At 36.7% G+C, this 27,193-nt stretch overlaps 1 pseudogene; it reads right to left on the minus strand.

Annotated features, from left to right (window-relative positions):
* Positions 1 to 26,834, minus strand: part of LOC118884636 — a 33,899-nt pseudogene extending 7,065 nt beyond the window's left edge.
* Between the last annotated feature and the right edge of the window lie 359 nt (positions 26,835 to 27,193).

Below are 27,193 nucleotides of genomic sequence, written 5' to 3' on the forward strand. Positions count from 1 at the left end.
TTAATTGATATTTATAGGACATTCCATCCAAAACCAACAGAATACACTTTCTTCTCAAGTGCTTGTGGAACATTCTCCAGAATAGATCATATCTTGGGTCACAAGTCAAGCCATGGTAAATTTAAAAAATTGAAATCGTATCAAATACCTTTTCTGACCACAATGCTATGAGTCTTCATATCAATTGCAGGAAAAAAATCTGTAAAAAATTAAAACACATGGAGGCTAAACAATACACTACAAAATAACCAAGAGATCACTGAAGAAATCAAAGAGGAAGTCAAAAAATACCTAGAAACAAATGAAAATAAAAACACGACAACCCAAAACCTATGGGATGCAGCAAAAGCACTTCTAAGAAGGAAGTTTATAGAAATACAATCCTACCTCAAGAAACAAGAAACATCACAAATAAACAACCTAACCTTACACCTAAAGCAATTAGAGAAAGAAGAACAAAAAATCCCAAAGGTTGGCAGAAGGAAAGAAATCATAAAGATCAGATCAGAAATAAATGAAGAAGAAATGAAGGAAACAATAGCAAAGATCAATAAAACTAAAAGCTGGTTCTTTGAGAAGATAAACACAATTGATAAACCATTAGCCAGAATCATCAAGAAAAAAAGGGAGAAGACTGAAATCAATAGAATTAGAAATGAAAAAGGAGAAATAACAACTGACACTGCAGAAATACAAAGGATCCTGAGAGATTACTACAAGCAACTTTATGCCAATAAAATGGACAACCTGGAAGAAATGGACAAATTCTTAGACATTCACAACCTTCCGAGACTGAACCAGGAAGAGATAGAAACTATAAACAGACCAATCACAAGCACTGAAATTGAGACTGTGATTAAAAATCTTCCAACAAACAAAAGCCCAGGACCAGATGGCTTCACAGGCGAATCAAACATTTAGAGAAGAGCTAACACCTATCTTTCTTAAACTCTTCCAAAATATAGCAGAGGGAGGAACACTCCCAAACTCATTCTACGAGGGCACCAACACCCTGATACCAAAACCAGACAAAGATGTCAGAAAAAAAGAAAACTACAGGCCAATATCACTGATGAACATAGATGCTAAAATCCTCAACAAAATGCTAGCAAACAGAATCCAACAGCACATTAAAAGGATCATACACCATGATCAAGTGGGGTTTATCCCAGGAATGCAAGGATTCTTCAATATACAAATATCAGTCAATGTGATACACCATATTAACAAATTGACGCATAAAAACCATAGATCATCTCAAAGGACGCAGAAAAAGCTTTTGACAAAATTCAACACCCATTTATGATAAAAACCCTCCAGCAGGTAGCCATTGAGGGAGCTTACCTCAACATATAAAGTGCATATATGACAAACCCAAGCCAACATTGTTATCAATGGTGAAAAACTGAAAGCATTTCCTCTAAGATGAGGAACAAGACAAGGTTGCCCACTCTCACCACTATTATTCAACATAGTTTTGGAAGTTTTAGCCACAGCAATCAGAGAAGAAAAAGAAATAAAAGGAATCCATATCGGAAAAGAAGAAGTAAAACTGTCTACTGTTTGCAGATGACATGATACGATACATAGAGAATCCTAAAGATGCTACCTGACAACTACTAGAGCTAATCAATGAATTTGGTAAAGTAGCAGGATACAAAATTAATGCACAGAAATCTCTTGCATTCCTATACACTAATGATGAAAAATCTGAAAGAGAAATTAAGAAAACACTCCCATTTACCATGGCGACAAAAAGAATAAAATACGTTGGAATAAACTTACCTAAGGAGACAATAGACCTGTATGCAGAAAACTATAAGACACTGATGAAAGAAATTAAAAATGATACAAACAGATGGAGAGATAGACCATGTCCTTAGATTGGAAGAATCAACACTGTGAAAATGACTATACTAGCCAAAGCAATCTACAGATTCAATGCAATCCCTATCAAACTACCAATGGCATTTTTCACAGAACTAGAACAAAAAATTTCACAATTTGTATGGAAACACAAAAGACCCCGAATAGCCAAAGCAATCTTGAGTAAGAAAAACAGAGCTGGAGGAATCAGGCTTCCGGACTTCAGACTACTACAAAGCTACAGTAATCAAGACAGTGTGGTACTGGCACAAGAACAGAAATATAGATCAGTGGAACAGGATAGAAAGCCCAGAGATAAACCCATGCACATATGGTCACCTCATTTTTGATAAAGGAGGCAAGAATATACAATGGACAAAAGACAGCCTCTTCAATAAGTGGTGCTGGGAAAACTGGACAGCTGCATGTAAGAGAGTGAAATTAGAACACTCCCTAAAACCATACACAAAAATAAACTCAAAATGGATTAAAGACCTAAATGTAAGGCCAGACACTATCAAACTCTTAGAGGAAAACATAGGCAGAACACTCTATGACATAAATCACAGCAAGATCCTTTTTGACCGACCTCCTAGAGAAATGGAAATAAAAACAAAAAATAAACAAATGGGACCTAATGAAACTTAAAAGCTTTTGCAAAGCAAAGGAAACCATAAACAAAATGAAAAGACAGCCCTCAGAATGGGAGAAAATATTTGCCAACGAAGCAACTGCCAAAGGATTAATCTCCAAAATATACAAGCAGCTCATGCAGCTCAATATCAAAAAAACAAACAACTCAATCCAAAAATGGGCAGAAGACCTAAATAGACATTTCTCCAAAGAAGATATACAGATTGCCAACAAACCCATGAAAGGATGCTCAACATCACAAATCATTAGAGAAATGCAAATCAAAACTACAATCAGGTATCACCTCACACTGGTCAGAATGGCCATCATCAAAAATCTACAGACAATAAATGCTGGAGCGGGTGTGGAGAAAAGGGAACCCTCTTGCACTGTTGGTGGGAATGTAATTTGATACAGCTACTATGGAGAACAGTATGGAGGTTCCTTAAAAAACTAAAAATAGAACTACCATACAACCCAGCCATCCCACTACTGGGCATATACCCTGAGTACACCATAATTCAAGAAGAGTCATGTACCACAATGTTCATTACAGCTCTATTTATAATAGCCAGGACATGGAAGCAACCTAAGTGTCCATCAACAGATGAATGGATAAAGAAGATGTGGCACATATATACAATGGAATATTACTCAGCCATAAAAAGAAACGAAATTGAGTTATTTGTAGTTAGGGGGATGGACCTAGAGACTATCATACAGAGTGAAGTAAGTCAGAAAGAGAAAAAATACAGTATGCTAACACATATATATGGAATCTAAAAAAAAAAAAGATGGTTCTGAAGAACCTAGGGGCAGGACAGGAATAAAAATGCAGATGTAGAGAATGGACTTGAGGACATGGGGAGGTGGAAGGGTAAGCTGGGACGAAGTGAGAGTGTGGCATGGCCATATATACACTACCAAATGTAAAATAGATAGCTAGTGGGAAGCAGCCACATAGCACAGGGAGATCAGCTCGGTGCTTTGTGACCACCTAGAGGGGTGGGATAGGGAGGGTGGGAGGGAGATGCAAGATGGGGGAAATACGGGGATATATGTGTTTGTATAGCTGATTCACTTTGTTATACAACAGAAACTAACACACCATTGTAAAGCAATTATACTCCAATGAAGATGTTAAGAAAAAAAATTAAAAAATAAAAAAATTTAAAAAGTCATGAAATAGACCCAAATACATATGGAAATTTAGTATATGAAAAAAGTGACAGATGGACTTTATGATATACAGTGCTTTAAAACAAGAAGAAATGTACAAACAGATATAATTAATTCTATATTAAAGAGGAATGCATTATTCTCCAAAAATATGAACCAGAAGAGCATAAAGAATAAATTATAATTTCGCATGAAATATAATTTGGAACAAAATGGCACAAAGGAAAGAATGATGCTTCTTGTTAATGAATGTTATGGGAGGTCAAGAAGTAAACATTGGTACGTAACATTATAGACACTATAATATGTGCACACAAATGCATTCTTAAGTTCAAGCATTTATAAACAAGAGAGAAGAAAATATTCTTTCTTACTGTAGAATGCTTTGTAATAAATGTAGCAAGAGTAATAGTGTTAAAAAAAAGTTACCAGGTTGCAGCCATCATAGTTACAATTTATTTAGGCAATTATGATCAGTTGAGGCTAAATCTAGTGGGTGAAAGTTAGATGAGAAACAGGATATTTACCTGGTTTCAAAATCTCTCCACAAAATGCTCATTCAGTTTCAAAGAGAATAAAATGCTAATTTTACAACAGGTGAGAAATCTGATAGGCATCACCCTAATCAAGTGTTCGCAGTTACCACCATCACTGTAGAGAAAAACTAACATTATATGCTTCATGCCCTGTTGCATTTAGCAGGACAGCATCATTTCTGTGGTATCCCTGCTGCAGATGCATAACCTTAATCTAGTCATAAGGAAACATCAAACGAACCCATGAGGGACAATATACAAAACAACTGGCCTTAATTCCTCCAAAAATTACAATACCATGAGTCACAAAAAGGCTGAGGAATGTTTAAGGTTACAGGTGAATAAAGAATTATGATAAATAAAAGCAGTCTGTGATCCTGAATTGAACGATGGGTTAGAAATTATCTAAAAAGCAGCGTTGTGACAAACTGTGAAATCAGAACATGGACTGCATATTAATCAGTAGCATGTATTCAACATTAAATTTCATGATTTTTGTAATTTTCTGTCATTATGTAAGAAAATATCCCTGCTCTTAGAATATAACCTTGGAATATATACAGGAAAAGGAGCATGAGTGTGCAAACTCTCAAATGGTTTGAGTAAAAAATCACACGTGTATGTTATGTTGTGCACATAGGTAAATATTTAGAGACCGAGAAGAGGAAGAGAAATAGAGATGGAGAGACTGATAAAGGAATGTGGCAGATATTAACAATTAGGGAATCTGGATGTTGGGTATGCAGGGGGGCTAGATAAAATTCAGGGCACCCAGTTAAATTGGAATTTCAAACAAAGAAAAAATGTTTTTTAGTATAAATATGTTCCAAATATTGCAGTGACACAATTATTCTGAATAAATTCTTTGTTGTTTATCTGAAACTCATGTTTGAGTGTTTTTTTTTTTAATTGGCGAATTCCGATAGCTCTACCTACTACTATTAATTTAGAAGGTGGTTTCACTTTGTAAATATGAAACATATAGCTGATATGATAAACAATCTGTGTGATATTATTACAGATTCTCTGGTGTTTGAAATTATTTCAAAATAAAAAGTTATAATGATCTGCGCTCTTACATTTCTAATTCCTGTGAACTAATTTATATATGTGATAGAGGGTGAGGGGCAGATATGAATGAAGTAGGCAATGTTTTTGAGGCTTCCCTATAATAAGAATAGTTATTACAAATCATAGTTCCTTACAAATCAACCCTGTTAGGTAATAATTACTGTATATGTTATACTGAGGGTCAATAAGGCTAATTAATTTCTCCAAGGTATTGCAATTTAGTAATAGGGTCACTATAGTAAATTGTCGAAAGTAATCTCATCAATGCAATAAATCAAATATCAAAGATATTTCCACAAATTGATTTTTTCACTCATTCTTCCATCCATCAATATAATCCACAGATAGTTATTAAAATCTTTTTATATTAGGAACTGTGTCAATTAATCAATTAACATATTAAAGCTCTCTTTCAGGTTAAGCAGAGTGAGTTTCTGAATCAGTAACTATAATAATTAATTAAGAGACTTTCCCACCTAAATTCATTGGAGTAAGATTCATAAACTCTATATCAACAGAATAGAAATCAAGCAAAATTATCAAATAAAAATTTTCAGAAGTACTCATCACGTTAGTTAATATTAAATAAAATTTTAATAAAATAGAATATGAAGAATTTATGTAGTCTATATTTAAGTAGGAATTAATATGGATATCTTATTCTTTATAAAATTATGTTAAATAATCATTCTGTTCCCAGAGACTGTATTGCCTCCTGCTTCAGTCCCTAAATGCTCATTTGTAACTCTAAAAGTCAGACATTTGCCTGTGGTGAGAAACCCAAACTGCTAATTACTGCTATTAATTTGGATGGTGACTTTGCCTCTGTAAAAATGAAATATTGGCAGATATGATAAACAATGCATTTTGAATCTAAAAAAATGAACAAATACATAACTACTTTTTACATTTTTACTTTAAATATGCCTACATATCAAAATATGTATATACATTTGTAAGCAAGTAAAACTTTCTCAATGTCTCCTTTTAAAAATATATTTATATATTTTATATATATATTTATATAGATCTTTTACATATATATTTTATTATATATATCATATATTTTTATATATTATATATATTTATATATTTAAAAATATTTATATATATACATTTGCTCTCCTATAGGGTAATGTAGTAACTTTCTTTCAGAGTTATCTTCAAAGGTTTAAAAAGTGGATATATTTAACCTCCTTTTAAAAATTCAATTACACTTCAAGTTTAAAATTAAGAATTAACTGATTCTTAACTGAGGAAAATCAGACTCCACTAAAATTTGTTTTTAGAGAGAACTTGGCAAGCATACTGTAAGGTGGGTCTTCGTAACCCCTCCTCCCAGTGTTCATGTCTCAGTGCTCCCCTCCCCTTTAGTGTGAGTAGGACCTGTGTCTCGCCTCTAAGCCATAGAATATGACAAAGGTGAGAGCCCACATAGGATGCCCCTCTCATGCTTATGTTATATTCCGTGAGACCGTCTTGCTAACACACCTGCTCTAGAGACTCCCCTTGCTGTTTGCTGAAGGAAGCCACCATATGATGAAGTTCACAAGGCAAAAATCTGTGGGCAGTCTCTGAGGACTGGGGGTGCCTCTAGGAACTGTAGGCAGCTTCTAGGAGAAGGCAACCTCCAGCCCACAGATTGTAAGAAGTCCACGTCTTCAGTTCTACACACACAAGGAAATTGATTCTGCCTATAATCTGAGTGAGAATGCAAGTAGATTCTTTTTCATCTTAGCTTCCAGATGAGGGTGCATCCCAGGCTATACCTTGATTTTCTCCTTGTGAAACCCTAAATGGCAGAGGTCCCAGCTAAACTTACCCACAGACACTGTGAGATTATAAGTGTGAGTCTGTGTATGTGTATGTTTAACTACTAATTTTGTGGTACTTTGTTACCTAGCAATAGACAACTGATAGAGATAACTTTCTTTCATTTTCTTTCCTTTTTTTTTTTTTTTAAACATCTTTATTGGAGTATAATTGCTTTACAATGGTCTGTTAGTTTCTGCTTTGTAACAAAGTGAATCAGCTATACATAAACATATATCCCCCTATCTCCTCCCTCTTGTGTCTCCCTCCCACCCTCCCTATCCCACCCCTCTAGGTGGTCACAGAGCACCCAGCTGATCTCCCTGTGCTATGCGGCTGCTTCCCACTAGCTATCTATTTTACATTTTATCTATCTATTTTACATTTGGTAGTATATATAAGTACATGCCACACTCTCACTTCGTCCCAGCTTACCCTTCCGCCTCCCCATGTCCTGAAGTCCATTCTCTACGTCTGCATCTTTATTCCTGTCCTGCCCCTAGGTTCTTCATAACCATTTTTTTTTTTTTTAGAGTCCATATATATGTGTTAGCATACGGTATTTGTTTTTCTCTTTCTGACTTACTTCACTCTGTATGACAGACTCTAGGTCCATCCACCTCACTACAAATAACTCTATTTTGTTTCTTTTTATGGCTGAGTAATATTCCATTGTATATATATGCCACATCTTCTTTATCCATTCATCTGTCTATGAGCACTTAGGTTGCTTCCATGTCCTGGCTATTGTAAATAGTGCTGCAATGAACATTGTGGTACATGACTCTTTTTGAATTATGGTTTTCTCAGAGTATATGCCCAGTAGTGGGATTGCTAGGTCGTATGGTAGTTCTATTTTTAGTTTTTTAAGGAACCTCCATGCAGTTCTCCATAGTGGCTGTATCAATTTACATTCTCACCAACACTGCAAGAGGGTCCCCTTTTCTGCACACCCTCTCCAGCATTTATTGTTTGTAGATTTTTTGATGATGGCCATTCTGACTGGTGTAAGGTGATACCTGATTGTAGTTTTGATTTGCATTTCTCTAATGATTAGTGATGTTGAGTTTTCTTTCATATGTTTGTTGGCAATCTGTAAATCTTCTTTAGAGAAATGTCTGTTTAGGTCTTCTGCCCATTTTTGGATTGGGTTGTTTGTTTTTTTGATATTGAGTTGCATAAGCTTGCAACTTATGCATAAGTTGCATATTGAGTTGTAAATTTTGGAGATTAATCCTTTGTCCGTTGCTTCATTTGCAAATATTTTCTCCCATTCTGAGGTTTGTCTTTTCGTCTTGTTTATGGTTTCAATTGCTGTGCAAAAGCTTTTAAGTTTCATTCGGTCCCATTTGTTTATTTTTGTTTTTATTTCCATTTCTCTAGGAGGTGGGTCAAAAAGGATCTTGCTGTGATTTATGTCATAGAGTGTTCTGCCTATGTTTTCCTCTAAGAGTTTGATAGTTTTGGCCTTACATTTAGGTCTATAATCCATTTTGAGTTTATTTTTGTGTATGGTTTTAGGGAGTGTTCTAATTTCACTCTCTTACATGCAGCTGTCCAGTTTTCCCAGCACCACTTATTGAAGAGGCTGTCTTTTGTCCATTGTATATTCTTGCCTCCTTTATCAAAAATGAGGTGACCATATGTGCATGGGTTTATCTCTGGGCTTTCTATCCTGTTCCATTGATCTATATTTCTGTTTTTGTGCCAGTACCACACTGTCTTGATTACTGTAGCTTTGTAATATACTCTGAAGTCCGGGAGCATGATTCCTCCAGCTTTGTTTTTCTTTCTCAAGATTGCTTTGGCTATTCGGGGTCTTTTGTGTTTCCATACAAATTGTGAAATTTTTTGTTCTAGTTCTGTGAAAAATGCCATTGGTAGTTTGATAAGGATTGCACTGAATCTGTAGATTCCTTTGGCTAGTATAGTCATTTTCACAGTGTTGAACCTTCCAATCCAAGGACATGGTATATCTCTCCATATGTTTGTATTATCTTTAATTTCTTTCATCAGTGTGTTATAGTTTTCTGCATACAGGTCTTTTGTCTCCTTAGGTAGGTTGATCCTAGGTATTTTATTCTTTTTGTTGCCATGGTAAATGGGAGTGTTTCCTTAATTGCTCTTTCAGATTTTTCATCATTAGTGTATAAGAATGCAAGAGATTTCTGTGCATTAATTTTGTATCCTGCTACTTTACCAAATTCATTGATTAGCTCTAGTAGTTTTCTGGTAGCATCTTTAGGGTTCTCTATGTATAGTATCATGTCATCTACAAACAGTGACAGCTTTACTTCTTCTTTTTTGATTTGGTTTCCTTTTATTTCTTTTTCTTCTCTGATTGCTGTGGCTAAAACTTTCAAAACTATGTTGAATAATAGTGGTGAAGGTGGGTAACCTTGTCTTGTTCCTGATCTTAGTGGAAATGGTTTCAGTTTTTCACCATTGAGAATGATATTGGCTGTGGGTTTGTCATATATGGCCTTTATTATGTTGAGGTAAGTTCCCTCTATGCCTACTTTCTACAGGGTTTTTGCCATAAATGGGTGTTAAATTTTGTCAGAAGCTTTTTCTGCATCTATTGAGATGATCATATGGTTTTTCTACTTCAATTTGTTAATATGGTTTATCACATTGATTGATTTGCGTATATTGAAGAATCCTTGCATTCCTGGGATAACCCCACTTGATCATGGTGTATGATCCTTTTAATGTGCTGTTGGATTCTGTTTGCTAGTATTTTGTTGAGGATTTTTGCATCTATGTTCATCAGGGTTATTGGCCTGTAGTTTTCTTTCTTTGTGACGTCTTTGGCTGGTTTTGGTATCAGGGTGATGGTGGCCTCGTAGAAGGAGTTTGGGAGTGTTCCTCCTTCTGCTGTGTTTTGGAATAGTTTGAGAAGGACAGGTGTTAGCTCTTCTCTAAATGTTTGATAGAATTCACCTGTGAAGCCATCTGGTCCTGGGCTTTTGTTTGTTGGAAGATTTTTAGTCACAGTTTCAATTTCAGTGCCTGTGATTGGTCTGTTTATATTTTCTATTTCTGCCTGGTTCATTCTTGGAAGGTTGTGCTTTTCTAAGAATTTGTCCATTTCTTCCAGGTTGTTCATTTTATTGGCATATAGTTGCTTGTAGTAATCTTTCAGGATCCTTTGTATTTCTGCAGTGTCAGTTGTTATTTCTCCTTTTTCATTTCTAATTCTATTGATTTGAGTCTTCTCCCTTTTTTTCTTGAGGAGTCTGGCTAATGCTTTATCAATTTTGTTTATCTTCTCAAAGAACCAGCTTTTAGTTTTATTGATCTTTGCTATCATTTCCTTCATTTCTTTTTCATTTATTTCTGATCTGATCTGTATGATTTCTTTCCTTCTGCTAACTTTTGGGGTTTTTTTGTTCTTCTTTCTCTAATTTCCTTAGGTGTAAGTTTAGGTTGCTTATTTGAGATATTTCTTGTTTCTTGAGGTATTGCTTGTATTGCTATAAACTTCGCTCTTTGAACTGCTTTTGCTGCATCCCATAGGTTTTGGGTCATCTTGTTTTCATTGTCATTTGTTTCTAGGTATTTTTTATTTCCTTTTTGATTTCTTCAGTGATCTCTTGGTTATTAAGTAGTGTTTTGTTTAGCCTCCATGTGAATGTATTTTTTACAGAGTTTTTCCTCTAAATGATGTCTAGTCTCATAGCGTGTGGTCAGAAAAAATACTTTATACAATTTCAGTTTTCTTAAATTTAGTAAGGTTTGATTCGAGAATGTTACACAAGCACTTGAGAAGAAAGTGTATTCTCTTGTTTTTGGATGGAATGTCCTATAAATATCAAATAAGTCCATCTAGTTTAATGTGTCATTTAAAGCTGTGTTTCCTTATTTATTTTCATTTTGGGTGATATGTCCATTGGTGAAAGTGGGGTGTTAAAGTCCCCTACTATGATTGTGTTACTGTTGATTTCCCCTTTTATGGCTGTTAGCATTTGCCTTATATATTGAGGTGATCCTGTGTTGAGTGTATAAATATTTACAATTGTTATATCTTCTTCTTGGATTGGTCCCTTGATGATTATGTAGTGTCCTTCTTTATCTCTTGTAATAGTCTCTATTTTAAAATCTATTTTGTCTGATATGAGAATTGCTACTTCAGCTTTCTTTTGATTCCCATTTCCATGGACTATCTTTTTCCATCCCTTCACTTTCAGTCTGTATGTGTCCCTAGGTCTGACGTGGGCCTCTTGTAGACAGCATATATATGGGTCTTGTGTTTGTATCCATTCAGCCAGTCTCTGTCTTTTGGTTGGAGCATTTAATCCATTTACATGTAAGGTAATTATTGATATGTATGTTCCTATTACCATTTTCTTGATTGTTTTGGGTTTGTTATTGTAGGTCTTTTCCTTCTCTTGTGTTTCCTGCCTAGAGAAGTTCCTTTCGCATGTGTTGTAAAGCTGATTTGGTGGTGCTGAATTCTCTTAGCTTTTGCTTGTCTGTAAAAGTTTTAATTTCTCTGTCGAATCTGAATGAGATCCTTGCTGGGTAGAGTAATCTTGGTTGTAGGTTTTTCCCTTTCATCACTTTAAGTATGTCCTGCCACTCCCTTCTGGCTTGCAGAGTTTCTGCTGAAATATCAGCTGTTAACCCTATGGGGATGCCCTTGTATGTTATTTGTTTTTTTTCCCCTTGCTGCTTTTAATGTTTTTTGTTTGTATTTAAGTTTTGATAGTTTGGTTAATATGTGTCTTGACGTGTTTCTCCTTGGATTTATCCTGTATGGGACTCTCTGCACTTCCTGGAGTTGATTGACTGTTTCCTTTCCCATATTGCAGAAGTTTTCAACTATAATCTCTTCAAATATTTTCTCAGTCCCTTTCTTTTTCTCTTCTTCTGGGACCCCTATAATTCAAATGTTGGTGTGTTTAATGTTGACCCAGAGGTCTCTGAGACTGTCCTCAATTCTTTTCATTCTTCTTTATTCTGGTCTGCAGTAGTTATTTCCACTATTTTATCTTTGAGGTCATTTGTCCATTCTTCCACTATTGATTCATTCTAGAGAATTTTTAATTTTGCTTATTGTGGTGTTCATCATTGTTTGTTTGCTCTTTAGTTCTTCTAGGTCCTTGTTAAACGTTTCTTGTACTTTCTCCATTCTATTTCCAAGATTTTGGATCATCTTTACTATCATTACTCTGAATTCTTTTTCAGGTAGACTGCCTATTTCATCTTCGTTTGTTTGGTCTGGTGGGTTTTTACCTTGCTCCTTCATCTGATGTGTATTTCTCTGTCTCCTCATTTTGCTTAACTTACTGTGTTTGGGGTCTCCTTTTCGCAGGCTGCAGGTTCATATTTCCAGTTGTTTTTGGTGTCTACCCCCAGTGGCTAAGGTTGGTTCAGTGGGTTGTGTAGGCTTCCTGGTGGAGGGGTCTAGTGCCTGTGTTCTGGTGGATTAGACTGGATCTTGTCTTTTTTTGTGGGCTGAACCGCATCCGATGGTGTGTTTTGGGGTTTCTGTGACCTTATCATGATTTTAGGCAGCCTTTTTGCTAATGGGTGGGGTTGTGTTCCTGTCTTGCTAGTTGTTTGGCATAGGGTGTCCAGCACTGTAGCTTGCTGGTCGTTTAGTGGAGCTGGGTCTTAGTGTTGAGATGGAGATCTCTGGGAGAGCTTTCCCTGTTTGATATTACATGGAGCCGGGAGGTGTCTGGTGAACCAATGTCCTGAAGTGGGCTCTCCCACCTCAGAGGCACAGGCCTGACACCCGGTTGGAGCACCAAGACCCTGGCAGCCACACGGCTCAGAAGGAAAGGGAGAAAAAAAGAAAGAAAGAGAGGCAGGCAGACAGAAAGAAAGAAAGAAAGAAAGATAAAGTAAAATAAAATTAAATAAAATTATTAAAATAAAAATAATTGGGCTTCCCTGGTGGCGCAGTGGTTGAGAATCTGCCTGCCAATGCAGGGGATGCGGGTTCGAGCCCTGGTCTGGGAAGATCCCACATGCCGCGGAGCAACTCAGCCCGTGAGCCACAATTACTGAGCCTGCGTGTCTGGAGCCTGTGCTTGGCAACGAGAGGCCGCGATAGTGAGAGGCCCATGCACCGCGATGAAGAGTGGCCCCCGCACTGCTATGAAGAGTGGCCCCCGCTTGTCACAACTAGAGAAAGCCCTCGCACAGAAACGAAGACCCAACACAACCATACATACATACATACATACATACATACATACATACATACATACATACATAAAAAAAAGAATGTAAGCAGACAAGAATAGCATTAAAAAAATAATAATTAAAAAAAAATAATTATTAAAAATTAAATAAATATTTAAAAAGTAATAAAAAAGAAAAATAAATAAAAAGAAAGAAAGAAAGAAGAGAGCAACCAAACCAGAAAAACAAATCCACTAATGATAAGAAGCATTAAAAAGTATACAAAAAAAAAAAAAGAAACAAAGAACGGGCAGACAGAACCCTAGGACAGTTGGTAAAAGCGAAGCTATGCAGACAAAATCACACAAAGAAGCATACACATACACGTTCACAAAAAGAGAAAAAAGAAAAAAAATATATATATTGTTGCTCCCAAAGTCCACTGTCTCAATTTTGGGATGATTTCTTGTCTCTTCAGGTATTGCAGTGTTCATCAAGTTGATTGTGGAGATTTAATCTGACGCTCCTGAGGTTGCTGGGAGAGATTTCCCTTTCTCTTCTTTGTTCGCACAGCTCCTGGTGTTCAGCTTTGGATTTGGCCCCGCCTCTGCTTTAAAGTAGCAGCTGATTAGGGGGCTCTGCTCACTCAGGTTTGGGGGAGGGAGGGGTATGGAATGCAGGGTGAGCCTGCTGTGGCAGAGGCCGGTGTGAGGTTGCAACAGCATGAGACATGCTGTGTGTTCTCCTGGGGAAGTTGTTCCTAGATCATGGGACCCTGGCAGTGGCGGGCTGCACAGGCTCCTGGGAGGGGAGGCGTGAACAGTGACCTGTGCTTGCACACAGGCTTCTTGGTGGCTGCAGCAGCCTTAGCGTCTCATGCCCGTCTCTGGGGTCCGCGCTGATAGCCACAGCTCGCGCCCGTCTCTGGAGCTTGTTTAGGCGGTGCTCTGAATCCCCTCTCCTCGCGCACCCGGAAACAATGGTCTCTTGCCTCTTAGGCAGGTACAGACTTTTTCCTGGACTCCCTCCCGGCCAGCTGTGGCGCACTAGCCCCCTTCAGGCTGTGTTCACGCCGCCAACCCCAGTCCTCTCCCTGGGATCCGACCTCCGAAGCCCGAGCCTCAGCTCCCAGCCCCCGCCCGCCCTGGCGGGGGAGCAGACAAGCCTCTCGGGCTGGTGAGTGCTGGTCGGCACTGATCCTCTGTGCGGGAATCTCTCCGCTTTGCCCTCCGCACCCCTGTGGCTGCGCTTTCCTCCGTGGCTCCGAAGCTTCCCCCCTCTGCCTCCCGCCGTCTCCACCTGTGAAGGGGCTTCCTAGTGTGTGGAAATCTTTCCTCCATCACAGCTCCTTCCCACTGGTGCGGGTCCCGTCCCTATTCTTTTGTCTCTGTTTTTTCTTTTTTCTTTTGCCCTACCCAGGTATGTGGGGAGTTTTTTGCCTTTTGGGAGGTCTGAGGTCTTCTGCCAGCGTTCAGTAGGTGTTCTGTAGGAGTTGTTCCACATATAGATGTATTTCTGATGTATTTGTGGGGAGGAAGGTGATCTCCACGTCTTACTCCTCTGCCGTCTTGAAGGTCTCCCCTCTTTCATTTTCTGTAATGCTCCCAAAGAGTTTTGAAATTAGAGAATGTCAGTATAGTAAAAAAACAAAAAAAAAAAAAAAAAAAGAAGCAGATTTTAGCTATACACCATCAACACGAAAACTTCCTGGAATTTTAAAATGTTAAATACAATTAAAGAGGTTTTTGTTTATTTGTTTTCTGCTAAAAGATTTGGTAAAGCAAACTAAAAAAAGAAAGTTCATTTTAAAATATTGATAATTCCAAGGAAGGTTTAACCTCTTAATGATAATTTTGGGGAAATTGTAAAATTAATTTTTGAACAGTTAAGAAAGTATTAGGGAATCTCTGATATAGCTTTATGAGGAGAGAACACAAATGAATAAAGTTTCGTATCCAGGAACTGCAGATAGATAGGTTGATAGATATAATTCAAAAATATAATGGTTATGTGGTAATAAGACATCTTTATATTTCAGAATTTCCCACTAACATAATGAGAAGACTCATCAGGACCTTAATTTTTAAAATATTTTTTAGGCTGTTTCTTTACAAAAGTAAATAATAGTTTAATTCAGCTATTATTGAAAAAATTAGGAGCAGAAGGAGAAGTTAAAATTTATAGAAGACTTACCTGATACATTTGCAATGATGCGTCTGTAAAATAATTTCCAGTTCTACTTTGGAAAACAAGACTTTTAACTGGGTCTGTTTATCAGATGCCATGCTCACCTGATACAATACTGTGCTTAAATATTCTATCTTACTATCCCCATAAAACAGCAGATATTCTAAAAAAACTCAAATTCTTTGGAAACTAGTAACTTACAAAATAATGTCTACAAGTATCATAATAAATTGTTCAAATGAACTGAAATGTAAATTGCATATTCTTTCATTCATCCGTTTATTTGTTAAAAAACACACATTGAGTTCCTGTGTATTCATCAGTGTGATGTACAACATTTAGATGTTGTATCGTACTTCCCTTATTCAGTACTAATGTTAGGCCACTAAAACACCAGTTTTACCATTTTAAAACACTCTCTAGCCAGACCAGTGAAAACCTGGTTTGCAAATGTATTTCATTAGCACAAGCCCAACTGCATTAAGTCTCACTTACTAGGTTGCCTTCCCATTCTTCCTACTGAATTCTTACCGTTTTCTTTTATTCCTCATCTCTTCCCCCACCCCCCACCCCCCCACCCCAGCCCCACTCTACAATCCTGGTCATTTTCAACTTTCTAAAAGTATTTATTTTAATTTAAAAAATAAAATATTTTGATATTTTTAAATGAATGATGTAGTTAACTAAAAAACAACAACAAAAAATAATATATTCTACAGAAAGCAGGTGCTTCCAGGCTGTGGTTGGTTCTATGAAACCATTTGGCTCAGATCAGCAGGCAATTTTCATGGCTCAGAATTTCCTTCTAGTATTTTACCTAGACACCCTTTCCATGTACAAAGATCTTGAATGCTGTCCATTAAATTTATATCCCAAGGTAAAATGTGAACTTGTCACACACAGAACAAATGCACCATACTCCTTGTGACCAGCAAGTGGGCTGAGAGGGGGCCTTGTTACTCATATAGAACCTGAGGTTATGCTGCCCACCTCTGCAGCAGGGCAGAAGATCAAGATAGCCACCAATCTCCAACATCATGTATTATTTTTTATAAAATCTTCATTTTCTTCAGCCTTGAGAATGTCAAATGCAGCGCTTAACCCCATTTCTAGACACTAAGTGCCCACGGTGTGCATGTATATGTTCTCTCCCTGCTGGTTCAGGTAAGGAACAGCCATTTAAGAAATACTTATTGCCTCTTTATGTAGGCAAAATGCAGGGCAATGTTAATGACACTTTTGCTGAATTTGCTCTTTGCTGCCTGCTGCTGGGCAGTTCATCCTTTCATTTCAAGGAATCAAATTTCTCTTCATATTTGCCTTGCCCAAATGAATAAAGAATGAGTAACCAGTCGTCGTCGTCATCATCATCATCATCATTTCTCTGTACATTTCCATTCTTGTATCTTGAGTGATAAATCTGCACTTTTGCTGTAAGAATGAGTTTTCCATTTTCACTGCTCTGTAAACCAGACAAGGGTTCCCAGTTAGAACCAGGATGATGGAGATCACATTTTCTGAGAAAAAAAATGTGCACCCAATATTTCAGAAAACTGTTGCTGGAGTACAGCTAGTTTTGAAGGCATAGACGCCCTTATATTTGGCCTGTTTAGATAACACACTGACATTTAGCCCATGCCACCAGTGCCTGCCAACTTTCTGTGAACAGTAGGACAGACCACAGTGAGAAGTCATAGAAGTCAGCTCAATATACAAAGGTCAAAACTTTTCTCATATAGCAAAGTTTCTCCAAATCAATGGCTCCTTTCTCTTCTCTCATTGTATGCTAAATACACATATTTATTAATAATTTTGCCTCATGAAACTTTTATAAAAGCATATTCATTGCCAAAGGGAAAGCATTTTGAAACCAAAAACACTTTGAGAAACCTAAGTTTCTCCTTCTGCCCTATTTTGTAAAGACTTTCCCCCCTTTATGTTTTCCATTAATGCTCTTTATTATGGTACACAAACATTAATGTGGATTGGAATTTCTAAGCCATTAGAAAAAGCACAGACTGTGGTTGTTCTTTTTATGAGAATGGAGATTGTAGGCAGCTGTTTTCAAAAGCACTAACGTACTTAAAGCAGTGATGTAATATCTAATGTGCATAACCTTTTTAAACCTGGTAATATAGAAGACAGTTAGATTTACTGTGGAAATATGTCTTAATTTTATTTCCTGCAAAAAAAAAATCACAGAGAGGCATGTGGAGTTTTGTTTTTCCATTTGGTACCTAAATACCATGGCCCATAAATAAACCTATATACTGTCCAGAACTGGGATAAATTTGGCAATTTTTTTTTTTTAATAAATTTGTTTTATTTATTTATTTTTGGCTGTGTTGGGTCTTTGTTGCTATGCGCACGCTTTCTCTAGTCGCGGCGAGCGGGGGCTACTCTTTGTTGTGGTGCGTGGGCTTCTCATTGTGGTGCCTTCTCTTGTTGCAGAACACAGACTTTAGGCACGCGGGCTTTAGTAGTTGGGGCACGTGGGCTCCAGTAGTTGTGGCTCGCGGGCTCTAGAGCACAGGCTCAGTAGCTGTGGCGTACGGCCTTAGTTGCTCCGCGGCATGTGGGATCTTCCCGGACCAGGGCTCAAACCTGTGTCCCCTGCATTGGCAGGTGGATTCTTAACCACTGCGCCACCAGGCGGGCCCGGCAATTATCCTTTTGGCCTAACAAAAGGTATAAGAAACTATTCAGGATCATAAATGGTGTCCCTTTAGACTAACCAAATTGGGGATAAATATCCTGTTCAAGCGGAGACTTATTAAATTGTTTGCTCTGAAACAGTAATCCATTCTATAAATATTAATTGAGGATCTAATTATTTTTAAAGAAGTCCTTGGGAAACAAAATTGACTGAGCCATAGTCTGTCATCTGGGAACTTCCCATTTGGAGGGGAAGACTTAATCATGTCAATACAAGATGTATTAGTTTCCTGTTTCTGCTATAACAAATTGCCACAAACTTAATGGTTTAAAGCAACACAAACTTATTATCTTAAAGTTCTAGAATTCAGAAGTATAAAATGGGTTGGTGGGACTCTGTTCCTTTCTGAGGCTCTAGGGGAAAAATCTGTTTCCTTGCTATTTCTAGATTCTACAGTTCTCCTGCACTCTCCGGCTCATGGCCCCTTTCTCCGTCTTCAAAGTCAGCAGCATAACATCTTCAAATCCCTCTGTCTCTGCTTGTGTCATCACATCTCATTCTCTGATTCTGACCCTTCTGCCTCCATCTTATAATGACCCTTATGACTACATCGGGACCCCACTCCCCCACTCCCCCAGATAATCCAGGATGATCTCCCATCTCAAGATCCTTAGCTTAATGGTATCTGGAAAGTTCCTTTTGCCATGCAAGGTGATATATTCACAGTGGGTGTCTCCTTTTTTGGTGGGGGCAGGCATATTTTGCCTATGACACAAGGTAAGCTATCTAAAGTGTTGGAGCACTGATAGAAAAAAATCTAAAGTAGGGAGGTGATTTGGAACAGGGGATGAGAGAAGCTACTGCCGAAAGAGGTGGTGCTCTGGAACATTTCTCATTGCTTGAATGTTTAGGCTTTCTTAGGGGCATATCAAGAGAGGTGGGTATATCAGAGGCGTTACCAACAGAGCAAACTGTACTACCCAATGGAACGAAGCAAAAGATTCAGATTATGTCTCTTGGCATCATGTGTTTGTGAAGATGTTGAGCAGGAGAGTGAGTCCATCGGATCCCTCTTTTGCTAATATAATATTGGCAGAAACAGAGAGTTATGTGATATGTGCTCATCTTGGAGGGACATAGGGGATGCTAGACAATCAACTGGCAGTAAAGGAAGAGATTTTTGAATTTTAATTTTTATTCATTGTTACAGTCATTTAAATTTCAAATTATGTTTGATCTGTAAGATGCAAAAAGTTAAGTATAAGCAAAATGTGAATAGTATTATATTTAATATACATACATTTAGGGTGCATGTACTTTTATTTACTTCAACTTTCTTCCAAATGCCTCAAACCCAACAACAACAACAGCAACAACAATAGTGATACCCAGTCCCAGTGAGGTTAGAGATGTCTGGTTCATGGTACACCTCAGACTGGGGAGAAATGGGAGTCAGGTTTAGTCAGAAACTGCAACAGCAGAAGAGTCAGAAGTTAGATATCCTATTATTTTATACCTTCTTCCACTTTGTAGAGGTAAAAGCTGTAGAATTTTGTGAATCGTTGTTCGTGATTTTTAAAATTATAAATTTGGGGATGTGGATCCTGAGACAGTGTCAAAATATTATATCTTAATGACTGATGGTATAAGCTGAATTAAGGCCCAGAATACAGAATAAAGAGAAATCAAGTGAGAAAATAATGAAACATAAAGTAAGACTCTCAAAGAATAAAAGTGGTAAATGCTAACCATGAAGTTTTGGTGGATAAAAGGATAATTTATCTCTGTGGTATTATGTACTAAGTTCCTTTAGTCAAGAGATAGAGGTAATTGAAGAATGGTAATTCACAGGGCAGGGTACACTTCCCATAGCTTTGACATTTACTTAGTCAATGACTGGTTATCACAAAACAGAGTTTGTCTGTAATATATGGATGATGCTCTTTCCCATTCCATATTGCTGTTTTTAGAAACCAATGAATTAATAATCATATATAATATTTAATTAGTACTCAATAAATACTAGCCATTAAAAAGAATACTCTATAAAATGTTTTATTTATTTATTTTTAAAGATTTTTTTTTTTTGATGTGGACCATTTTTAAAGTCTTTATAGAATTTGTTACAATATTGCTTCTGTTTTATGTTTTGATTTTTTGGCCCCGAGGCATGTGGGATCTTAGTCCCTGACCAGGGATTGAACCCGCACCCCCTGCACTGGAAGGCGAAGTCTTAACCACTGGACCGCCAGGGACGTCCCTATAAAATGTTTTATATAATAAAGTTTATATAACAAAATGTTTTATATAATAACTCAAACAAATATATAGTAAGCACAGGTAAATGTTCGTTTAGTCCATTAATGACAGAAAAACACCCAAAATGTTAAAGTTGGTTAAAAAGAATTCAAGATATACTGTACATTTAAACACAGAAACAAAAATTGCTGGCATAAGATCACCAAATAATAGTACAAAATTGGTTTAGTGTCCTACAAGGCAATACAACCTTAAGTTTGGGGGCTATCTTTTCTACTAGACAAAAATCATTGGCAGCTTTAACAGACAAAACAACTCTACAAGTTAATATGAAACTTCCTAGAATCTGGACTCGAATTAATAATAAATACATAGTTTAAAAAAAAAAGGCAGATTCCCCTTTAGAATTAATAGTCATTGTCTTGTGGAGACCCATTCAAAAGGGCTCCAGTATGGCAGTAAAATGACACAAAGTCATCCTTTTGCCTTCTTTCCAAGTTTTAAATGATAATACTTTTATGTTCATTATGCAGTGAGAGAATTGAGTTTTAGAAACGATTCCACTTATCGAAGGTAAAAAAATTTATAAATAGAGAAACCAGGATTTCAACATACATAGTTTGGATGTGAATAATTATTGATAACAATTGCTCACATGTATTGAGCCTTAGTAATATACTGTATTGTGGACTCGCCTAAATGTTTTACATTAATAACTCATTTAATTCTCACAGTAAACTTGGGGTGGGTTCTGATTCCATCCCCATTTCCTAATAGAAAACGATTGTTTGCCAGCTATATCTACTAATTGGAATGAGAAAAAGTTAAAGCCATTGGCAGTACATATTGCACTGAGAATTATCTATCTTCATCCAGCTGTGTTACTTGAGCAGAAGATGCTGGGCCTTGGATGGAAACATAATGCTGTTCACTGAGCTAATTAAATTTGCTGTGTCCTGCAAATCACCATGATGAAGAGACTAGAGAATATATGGATTATTTGTTTTTTGAGAGTCTTAATTTAGTGATTCATATTTTCTCCCTCGATTTTCTTCCTTTTTTGAATTTTGTTTATTGATTCATATCATACCAGTTTGATTCATGTTTAAGCCTTGAAATCATCTCAAGGACTCCACTTCTCCACGTATTTAATTATATGTAGTTACTGACCGTATCTTATAGTTCCACTTCTCCAAAGCAATGAAAGCTTAAGATTAATAGTAGCATTTCTCTAACTCAGCCTGATCCCATCTATTCCTTTCCAAGCCATCTTCTACATCAGTTATCTCTGATCTCAACTAAGACAAAATAGGGCTGTTGTTGGTACTGGTAATGTTAATATTATTTTTAGTATCAGAATTGAGGTATTCGGCAGAAATTGAAGAGTCAAAGGAAGGTGTATGTACCAAACAGATACATACACATTTATAATTTATGGACATGTTCTATTGTACTGAAATAGTATGAACATTATAAATTGCAACACATTTGAAATTACAGATATGAAGTAAAAATAAATCAATGCTAGTTGATTTTCTTGAACCCTACCCATCTCCATCCAGAGTGTGCACATTTCACTTAGGAGATCATAACTCTAAATTGCTGCCAACATTATCTTTTCAAAAGAGACACCTGTTGGTCCCACTCTCCTACTCAACCTCTTTAAACACAGGCCAAGAATCAAAATCTCCTGCCCCTCATTCTGACTTACTTTTTCTAATATAGTTCTCTCTGTTTGGAAAGCCTTTTTTCTTGCCCATCTTTTTCCATAGCCATCTATCAACATTAATTAAATACACCCAAGGTAGCACATGTTCCTTTATGGTCCTTTTCCATCCTTCTGTTCTACCAGTCTCTCTTCCCTATTTCTATATTAAGTACTACCTTTGTTATAACAGTATGACAGTTGACACTGTGGTGACACTATCAAAGTCCTTCTTCCCAAGTGAAACTCTGAGAAGAAAGACCGAAGCTAAGTCTTTGTTTTCTTAGTAGTCCTTTGCAAACAGTGGATGCTCCATAATGGGATATCAAATAATTACCTTGTTGGAGAGCAAATGAGTCAGACTTGAATTAGTTCCCACTTGAACAAGTATTTTTATATTCACTTCTGATTAAATCCCAGAAATCCCTTTCATGTTTTTTTGATCATCCTGATTGCTTTGTCATATTTCCGCTTGATTGAGATGGTGACTTGCAGAGAGATTCATGCTATTCTAACAGATGGGTTTCTCTAAATGGGTCAAGATATTATGAAAGGAAAAGTTCGCACAACTCTCAGCTATTTTCTTCAGGAAACAGAATCAAAACATGGCTTCATGCTGAAACCAAATCTCTCTTTCGCTGTATTTGAAAAGATTATGTTTGAAGCAGTTTAGTAATTTCTAAAGAGCTTCCTTCTACCCCCGCTTACATAAAAACAGCAACCAAAACTTTTTGCTTTTTCTAATGGTTTTAAAATTTAACTTAGTCATTCTAATACACTGTCATGTTTTCATATCATGATAAATATTTAATGTTAATGGAAAAGAAGAATATATTTTGAACATAAATGTGGGAGAAATCTTTAAAAAATAGAGAAAGGAGAAATTTAAGTTTCTAAAGGTATTTTACTTCTCAAAATGCTTTCCTACTGCCAATGAATCTGCTTTTAAAAACCTTTGTGATATAAAATTACTAATGAATGTGTGTTTAGCACAGGAAGTAAGAAGAGAATAAGCACCTGCTTTTGAGAAATATCTTTTCAGGTCTAGAGGAGAACAATTTTCAGTTCCGTTTGTGTCTGGAGCTGATCTGTTACCTTAAGAATTCACAGGTGGGATTGCCCTAGTGCATAGAGAGTGTTGGTGAACACAGGGGATGTGGGTCATCCATTATAAGGTTACTTAAATATATTAGAATGTAAGGACTCATATGATGTCAAGACAAATTTTCCCCTGGCAACAGTTCCCCAAAAGAATGGGCACCCATCTATTCTTCGAAGAGTATGATTCCATGGTTCTCATGTAACTGAAAAATAATGAGGAAGCGCAACCTTCACCTGGTTTACATAACAGAGGGCATCATTAGACATCACTCATACAAGGATCGAAATAAACTGGAAATTTTTTGTTTATTTTATATAATTTTTCTCGTTTAGGGAGAAAAAATACAAAAGAAGAACAGTCCACTTGAAATGAGAGTTTGAACTGGCCAAGAGTAAGACATGGTGTCATAATCTGAAAGAAAATGCACACTGAGATCCTCTATCCTGTATTATACTCATCTGCATCGAAAAGGTAATGAGCGTTTTGTCAGTGCCTGTGCTTCACCTGAATTATCAAGGAGAAGATACATACATGTGAATTTGTGAGCTTCATGACTAGGAATAGGGCCACATTCTGCTTGTGGGGACTGAAATAAATTGGGGTAATTAAATGCTTGATATTAGGAAGCTTTGAAGGCCTTTCTTGGTCCTTCATCCTCATGCAGATTCAAGCATCATTATGTCAATGTCAATGTGACCACCAAGGACTGACCCACCACCTCTTCTCTACCTCTGCTCCCTGGTACCCAGAGCTGATTTCATGAAATTCACAGTGCACTTGTTTTGTTTCTGACAAATTTATAGTGTGCCTTGGGATATAAATTTAATTGACTGTCATTTCAGGCTTTGTCATCAGAAAGGTCACTGGAGAAAAATACACAGGGAAATTCTGAAGTATGAAAATTGTTAGTTAATCTGAGCTTTTCATTTAAGATTTTATTTTTAGGTCCAATTTCACTGTACTATGCCAAAGGCCATTATAAAACTTGATGAAGAAATAATTTTCTTTTAAAAATGATATAACATTTAATTGTAATTCTAATTATATTCAACTTATTGGTAATATTAAGATATATTTTGAATGGCGGCTGAGTTCTTTCTGCTTTATTCCTTGGCGACAGTGGAACTGTGAAGCCATTGAAGTTGAATGGTTTTTAGAATTATGTACTGACCAGTTACTATACTTTGTTAAATTTACTTCCCTGTCTGGTGTGAAAAAATGTTTAAATGTATGTATTTTAAAGATTACTTGCATTTCAAATCAAAGGAAAGAAAGATATATAATTGGAAATGTGGTTTTCTTGGATTCCCTTTTTATTTTTATTTATATATTAAGTTATTTCTACTTAGTCTTTGGGTGGCATTTTACTTCATAATCATTTCCTAAAATGTATCCAAAATTGTTGTCCATATTTATTTTTCCTCTTTTCTGCTGTAATTGCTTTACTTACATTCTTCAAAAATTCTCCTTTTCATGGGTAACTAAATAGAAGTAAACATTAATTTGCTGTCTTCAAAGAAAAGTCAACGTAATAGCCTCAACTTGCTTTCACTCATTTGCATGTTCATTGTTTTTATTTTTCAATGAATACTGAGTGCTTCTTGTATATGTATAATTTATTGGGTGCAAGAAAGAATTAAAATAAGATGGGTGGTGCAAACTAGCTTTAAAGAATGTTGGAGGAATGTAGACACTCTGGTATTTTAGTACACATCAAAGAACAAGAACAGAAAATAAGAGGTAAATAGTGTTTATTTAAAAGGGCAAGGTGGACCATTGGAAAGGGCTTCTCCATGGACTAATGGAAAAGGTTCATAGAAGATAGGAAACTGCTCTGAGAGTTGAAGAATAAAGAGAATTTGGATGAGTCAAAAATTAAGTGGAAGAAATTACAGGAAATGAGATCAGCAAGAGCCATGGCAGAGTTAGGAATAGAATGGGCAACAGATTAATAGGAGCAAAGAAGAGGGTTTGTGTGGAAAGAAGGAGTTCTTCAAAAGAAAAAGAAGGTTGGAGCTGATTTTACAAGGCTTTGGTTTCCAGCTCTTTCACTCATATGGGAAAGCAATACCGTCATCCCTGGGTATCTGTGTGGGATTGGTTCCAGAAACTCCCTGATACCAAAATCCACTAATGCTTAAGTCCCTTGTGTAAAATGACATAATACAGTCGGCTGTCAGTATCCGCAGATGTAAAACCCGTGGATACAAGGGGGCCACTCTAGTCCTAAGGCATGGTGGTTCCAGACACTTCAATTTACTATTGTAACAGAGCCAACAAAATCCTTGGTGCTTTTGTGGCAGATTAATGACCACTTGATAAATTTTGAGAAAGCACATTTTTTTTTTAGATTTTTTAATACTAGAACTAATGGGGGATGGGGAGCTTAGTATTTGCTCAGATGTACTTCCCTATCAATGCTTTAATCATTTTTTAAAGACTACTAATTGTTGCCTGAATCACAGATTTGATGAAGCAGGAATGGGTTATGCTACATCTAATTGTTCTTCATTCTCTTTTATATACTCTCATTTTATAACAGTGATTTTAAAAACTTAATTTTTCATTGTAAAAATGAGTCATTTCATATTTCTCATATTCAAAATGAAACTCAAACATGTTATTCTGGGGTGCTCTCTTTTCCTTTTTCTTATCTTAAGAGAGTTCAAAATAATGCTTGCTTTAAAAAATTTGGCATAGTTGATATTGGTGGGCCCTGGATTTTTTCTGGCTTATTTTACCTCCTGCTGGCTGCCCTAAGTGACTGCTCCATCAGGCAGATATTAGAAATATACAAACACGTGCATTTTGCTTATAGTCTTCCCATCAGAGAAACATGGAAAGCACCAGATGGATTTAAATACATCAGAGAATTGGCCTGCCCATTAGCAAATGAAATCTGACTGTGGTAAATCAATGCTATAATGAACATGGGAGTGCACATACACATATCTCTTAGAGATCCTGATTTTAATTCTTTTGGATCATGTCAAGCAAGCGGCATCTGTTGCCTATTATCAGGAGTAGAAGTCTGAGCGCTTCTGACCACTGCATCGTGGTATTGGAGTCACCACAAAAAATAATGCAGTCAAGCACTGGATGGAAAAATGCTTTACTCACATGGAGAAGAGACAGAGCAAGATCAGCTTCAATGGTGGATATCAGTCCCCAGTGGCCAGCAGGTACCTCCCTTCAGCTGACGGAGATTAATTGTTCTGCACGCATCCCTCTGTGGTCCAGCAGAAGGACCCTGTCCTCACCTCTTACAGAGGACAGATATAGTCATGGAGTTGTCAAGGTGCCATATGATGCACACGCTTAAGCAGAATGATGTAAGGAGCACATATCGAGTCTGAAATAGGAAAACGTTTTCCCACATAAGGTGACAAGTTCAGCACAGGCTGTGAGGACTCTATCTCGTGGTAAGGAAGTGTGCCAGGCCCAAGCCCATTCATATGGCTGAGTGGATGTCAAAAGATTGTATGCGTGAGACCACCTTTCCTAACAGATAGATACCCAGAATTGGGATTGTTGAATCACGTGATAGCTCTATTTTTGATTTTTTGAGGAAAGCGCCGTACTGTTTGCATAGTAGCTGCACCATTTTACATTCTGATCAACAACGCACAAGGGTTTCACTTTCTCCATATCTTCCCCAACACTTGTTATTTCCCGTTTTTCTGATAAGGCCATTCTAACAGATATGAGGTGATACCTCATTTTTTAAAAAATAGTTTTTGCTTTAATTATTTTGTTGTGGTAAAATATATATAATATAAAATTTGCCATTTTAACAATTTTCCCACTAAATGTTTATTTTTATTGGTATTTTTAATATTATGCCAAGGAGTTGACTGATATAGGACAATGAGTTATTAATATAAAGCCAACATTATTTTCCTTCCTCCAAAGTTAGCAGTATCTTAATATTCCAGAAATATTTCTAATACAGTTTTGGTATAACACCACCGAAATATAAGATGAGGCTTTACTTATTTTAGGGACAGTTTTCCTCTGTAGTTGCTTCTTTTTAAAAAAATTTTTATTTTATA

This window comes from Balaenoptera musculus, chromosome 19 (assembly GCF_009873245.2).
Source record: "Balaenoptera musculus isolate JJ_BM4_2016_0621 chromosome 19, mBalMus1.pri.v3, whole genome shotgun sequence".
NCBI lineage: Eukaryota > Metazoa > Chordata > Mammalia > Artiodactyla > Balaenopteridae > Balaenoptera > Balaenoptera musculus.